Consider the following 6,020-nt stretch of genomic DNA (forward strand, 5'->3'; position numbering starts at 1 on the left):
CCAGCCCGACCCAGCCCAAGGAGTCGGGCCCCGGGGTGCTGGTCCTGGTCCCGGTCCCGGCCGAGTGGCCCCGGCCCCAGGCAGTGTGGTAAGGGGGCAGGGAGAAGGGAGGGGGTGTTGGAAGAGGGCAGGGGAGTTTGGTGGGTTGTGGGGGGGTGGATAGGGGTTGGGGCGGTCAGAGGGCAGGGAACAGGGGGATTGAATAGGAACAAGGGTCCTGGGGGGGCAGTCAGGAAGGAGCAGGGGTTGGATGAGGCGGTGGGGGAAAGTCAGGGACAGAGAAAAGGGGTGGTTGGATGGGACAGGGGTCCCGGGGGGCCATCAGAAATGATAGGAGGGGTTGGATGGGGCATGACTCCCCGGGGGGGGATGACCCCCTCGTGGGGTGAGGAGGGAACCTGTTGTTAATATTTTGGCAGCTCATCACTGTGTCCAGCCACATTGGATGCTTGAGCTGCTTCCCCTGGATCATCCCACTCAATGACTCTTCATTGTGGGGATGACACCGACTACACAGTAGAACATGAGACGCTCTTCCCCGTGCTACGCTCAGTTGTTCATAAATTAGCAGACTTTATGGACAGAAGAGACAATTAGAGCATGTAATCTGACACCCTGCATATCACATGCTTTCTGTATAGCATAGTAGCTAGTTTTTGACTAAACACGTTCCAGAAAGGCATCTAGTCTTCATTAGAAGACATCAAGAAATGGGCAATTCCCACCACTTCCCTTTCTAGTTTGTTCCTTTGGTGATTCCTCACTGTTGAATATTTGTGCCCTATTTCTAATATGAATCGGTCTCTTCTGAGTTTCCAGCCACTGGGTCTTGTTATGCTTTTCTCTGCTAGATTAATGAGCCTTTTAATACCCGATATTTTCTCTCCATGAAGTCACTTCAACACTTCAGTGACGTCACCTCCCGATCTTTTTGATAATCTAAACAGGCTGAGCTCTTTCAATAGCTCGCTAGCAGGCATTTTACTCCAGCACTCATTGCTTTTTGCTGCCCCATCTCCAATATTTCAAAATATTTTTCAAAGGTGGATGCCAAAACTGGATGCAGTATTCCAGGATCAGTCTTACTAATGGTATGTCACCTCCCTATGGTACTCACTGCTCTTTTCCTACATCTAATGATGGCGTTAGCCCTGTTCATCACAGCATCACACTGGGTGCTCATGTTGAATGGCTTGCCCAGCATGGCCCCTAAATCCAGCTTATCAAGGGATCCGATTGCTCTGTGTCACTGCCCTGTCCTCAGCATTAATTACCACTCTGCTAGTATTTTATCACCCACCAATGTTAGTGGCAGTGATTTTATATTGTGTTGCAGTTCATTGATATTTATTTTCAAGAATTATTCCTTGAGAGCCTCTTCATCTCCCTAGTGCCCAGAACCTGCTCCGCACAGCCCAGCGAGAAAAGGCCGCCCAGCCCAACTTTTCCATAGGGGCTAAGCACAGAACAAACATAGGAGCTTGTGTTATCAATAGGTTCTGAACAACATGTGGGGGTCATCAGCTCACAAAGACACTCTAGACTGGTAGCATAGGCAGGCCCCAAATGTATCTAAGTTTCCTGCCTTGCAAAATAGGGGCTAGAAAAAACATAACCTTGATTAGCTTTATTTTATAGTTGTGGAAACTGAGGGACACAGAAGCAAAGAGATGGTCAAAAAGCCAGGAATAGAAAATGGCAGATCTGCTGATAGTCAGTCCTGGGCCCTAGCCGTGTTTATCCTGGCCTCTCTGCTTCAGCTCCAGTAACAACCAAAATAGAGGTTTTCTTCTTCTCCATGTTCTTTAACTTCACGTCACTGCAGAAGAAAGATTTTTTCTTACCAGCTGGCTCTAATGCATGTAGATGTCTTTCCAGAAGATGTGCTCTGGCTCAGGCACGTCATAGGTTTTCTGGAGGAAGCACTTGGTGACGTTCTAGGGCCTGTGTTATACACACGTTCTAGGGCCGCGCCGTCCCTTCCTGCTGCTCCTTCTACCAGCTCTGCAGATGCCCCTCCCCCAAACCCCAGGGCATACGCCCAGGTGGCAGCAACTCCCTCACCTGCCACTACATCATCTCCTCCGCAACCATCTATAGTGGCCGGGGCCCCCCACTGTGACCAGGAAGCACGGCATCCATTGCCTCCTGGTGCCCGCCTTGCCCCAAGTGGAGAACTACGTGCAGGCGTTGGCAAGGGTGGTGGGGCCCATTGCCATTGAGACGGCCTCCAAAATGTATGGAAAGGTCGTCTTCTTCCTAGCATCGGAGGCCGCTGCTCAGGAGGTGGTGAAGGGTCTGGCGGTGGGGGCCCCCTGGAGCCGTTGGAAGACCTGAATGTTCAGTTAGTCCTGACCTCCGTCCCTCCCTTCCTGCCCAATGCTGCCCTGTGCCTGCCCTTTCTACCCTGGGGCGACCAATCTCTGCCATCACCCTCCATCACGTCCTCTCGTTCCGCAGGCAGGTGCAATTCAACTGCCGCCGGCTGCATGTGATGGAGAGGCGCTCGAGGGGTTCTTCCTCGTCCCCTATCATGGAGCCCACTACCGGGTGCATTATTCCACGGGGGAGGCCCGGTGCTACCTCTGCCAGGAGATGGGACACGTACAGAGGGACTGTCCCTTGGCCCAGCATGGAGGGTGTAAAGAAACCATGTTCCATGGTTGTCAGAATGGTCTAATGATTATGGCACTGGACTAAGAATCAGGAGACCTGGGTTCTATTTCTGCCTTGCTGGGTAAGTCAGAAATTCTTAGTGCACAGACAGTAGATTAAAATAGGTTTGACTTCTTAAGGGACAAGAAACTGTCCAGAGCTGTGGCATTTGAGATCCTTTCAATTATCCTGTGCTGTTTCCATCAGGCAGTTTGTGTCTCCACTGCTTGGTCTGAGTCTCTCTTAGATCTCCAAGGAGACCGTTGAGTGCTCTGGGTAACGTTCTCTGGTTTCATTGGAAAGACAGCAGAGAACCCAGGGAGTTACAGCAGGTTCTGGTCACCCTGCTGTCTCTGTCACATGCTTTGCAGGAGTTCCTACAGGATCTCATGCCAGGCAAATGTCCTGCTTGGATTGGACTTAACTTTACAACCCCTGGAATGAAGTGGACCTGAGTGGATGGCTTCCCATTAAATCAAACACTTTGCATCTTTCCCCATGTTAAATACATCTGAAGTGTTTTTAAACATTAGCCAAGCTAACTGTTTATCATGATCTGTATTTATTATTGCTGCACAATAAAGCCTCTAATCAGCTCTAACACAGTGCAGCAACCACTTCTATTGCCCGCTGTGCTGGCACAGTGACAGCGTATTTATGCAAGTTTTCAGTTGTGGAAGTTTGGCCTGTATTTATTTACATCTGAAAAACACCAAAAGTTAGATTCTGACTGTGTGGAGACATCAACTATTATAGAAACCACATTATAATGTTTACTATGCTTACTATATAGGAAAGATCCAAATGATAACTCTAGCCTGTGTTATTGCACACAGGTTGTTAAACCCTGGGAACTGCTGAGAGCAAATTTAATCGGACTATATCCAGTACCACAGACTCGATACCGGTATGTACTGACAGCTACAGATGATTTTTCAAAAGAGGTAGAAGAATTTCCACTTAGAACTATGACAGCACATGAGGTGGAGAAGAAGACATGTAAAATTATATATCAACATAGCTGTGCAGAGCAGATACTGGCAGATCTAGGTTCTGAATTGAACAATGTAACAGTTTCCATTTGCGTGTTATTTCCACAATATGGTCAATTACACAATCATGGCCGTGTGCCAGGGGCTGTTAGCAGCTACAAACTGAGCCCTTTGAAATCCAGCACCCTGGTCACTGAGAATACCCAGGGCACCGGGTGCAGTTAGAGTAGGAGGGACTGAGCAGTTTGGGTTTGGAAGGGTAGAGGGGATCACTTGCAGCTGTAGGGAGCCTGAGGAGGTCACTAGCTCAGTGCTGAGAAGAAAGCAGCAGTATAAAATTCTCAATTGGAGCAGGAAGGGGCTCCTCGTAACTGCTGTTATGTTGTGATGCACCATGAAAAGTCATAAAGACGCTTGGTGGAAGTTCCTTGGCAGACTGCATGCTGCTTAATTCACACAGAGGTCTGCCAGCCAGGGGCTGCAGGAACTGATGGGGGAGCCCATTCACAGTTAGAAATTTAAAAATGAACATTGCCTGCAATCTCTTCATGAGACTTCATGCTGTAAATTGTGAGTGACAACACATTTTTGTGTCTTGTCAGATAGTAAAAACCATGTTGTATATTAACCTATTTGCCAACATATTTCCCCATGTAATAACACAATAAAATTGGATAAGGGAACACAGTAATTGCACATAATTCAGTGAGAACTAGGGAAAGGAATGCAGATATTTCTGAAGGAAATTTTATGGAAAAATTATCTATTTTTAGATTAATATTCCACTGTGTTAAAAATTAGGAAAAACACAAAGCTTCAGGAGCCCATCCCACCTAGACACCAGTAGACTGGATAAAAAGCACAAATGACTCCATTAAAAGATAATTTTTGGGTATTTATTTTCAAATAATCAAGGTAAGTTTAGGACACTCTGGCATGGATGGCATATTGTGACTAAATCTTCAAAACTGAATTATTACATTGAAAATGTTCATAACGCATCAGGTTTAAAACAAAAAGGAGTCCTAGTAATGCCATCTGATGTGCCTCCCCTCAGACTCTGCTCAGCTAGATCTTCAAGTAATTAGGTTCAAAAGCTAATTTCAAGGAATCTATTTTTACAGAGCTTTAGAGAAAGTGGTGGACAGAACCCAGAGGAATTGTGATGAATTTCCTGGAGAAACTTTATTTTCTTTGTACTCTAAACCTCACATGACAACAAAAATATCACCCTTTCGACTGATTTATGGCCAAGAAGGAAGGTTTGCCAAAAAGCTTCACCAAATTTCATGTTATGTGTCATTATGTGCCGGCATCTTTAATACAATTAAGTTAATTTGTGATGATTCAGTAAAGGAACACAACCCCTTCTCTATTTCTTTATCAAACTGCATTTGTTGTGTCCTTATAACCAAGAACATGGAGAGCCTGGCAGTACATTGAAATCAATAGTGCACAGTGACAGTACATTGCCTGCAAATATGTCTAAAGAAAAATAAACTAAAAACTGGAGATTGTAGAAGAGATTTCTATCGATAGGAAGAGAGCATTTGAGGTTGGGGACCATGTTTTGTTAATTGATGTGAGAAAAGAAAAAAGAAGGGTCATATCTTGATTACTGATTATATGTAGCTAGAAAGTTAAAAATCACATGAATTAATGCTGACAGAAGTTCAAAGATTATTATATAAGCTTGTGTGAGTTAACTTAAATATATTGCTTAATTAATTCATCATTTTTTCAACTATTAATTGTTAAAGGTGTAGTGCAGGAGGTGGGTGTATGTGCACTGCCTTCCAGAGAGAACCAGTCAAGACAATGGTGGGGGAGAGACAGAACAGAGAGCAGCTGCACATATGTGTAGTTATGATGTTTATGACATGTATATTGTACCTGAACAACCCAGTCTGACAATTTAATAGTTTATTTTGTTAAGATAAATATTTTGGATTTCTTGAAATTCCACAGTTGAAATACAAATGATGTTATTTAGAGAAGTTAAACTTCACTATAGATTTGAGGGAAAAATTAAAAAAATGTAAATAATTCCATTTCTACAAATATATTTAGATGCTTGTTTTTTGAAATACTGTTGAAATGTAAATTAAAATATTCTTGTATTTACAACTTGTTACAATAATATTTTCTAAATTAAAATAATCTTTTTCCTTTCATATTTTACACTGAGATTTCACAGGGGTAGAAAATTCTGACAGGAGTGAATGACCCCATCCCCCACCATCTGCTACCCCTGGGGCAGGGGATGGGGAAGGTGGGGGCTGGGGGTTCCCAGGTGTCTGGTTTTCGACTGGAACCTCCAGTTGAAAAGGGAAACTGGCAGCGTCCGGTCAGCACAGAAAGTCCAGTTGTTGC

Source organism: Mauremys mutica, chromosome 12 (assembly GCF_020497125.1).
Source record: "Mauremys mutica isolate MM-2020 ecotype Southern chromosome 12, ASM2049712v1, whole genome shotgun sequence".
Lineage (NCBI taxonomy): Eukaryota > Metazoa > Chordata > Testudines > Geoemydidae > Mauremys > Mauremys mutica.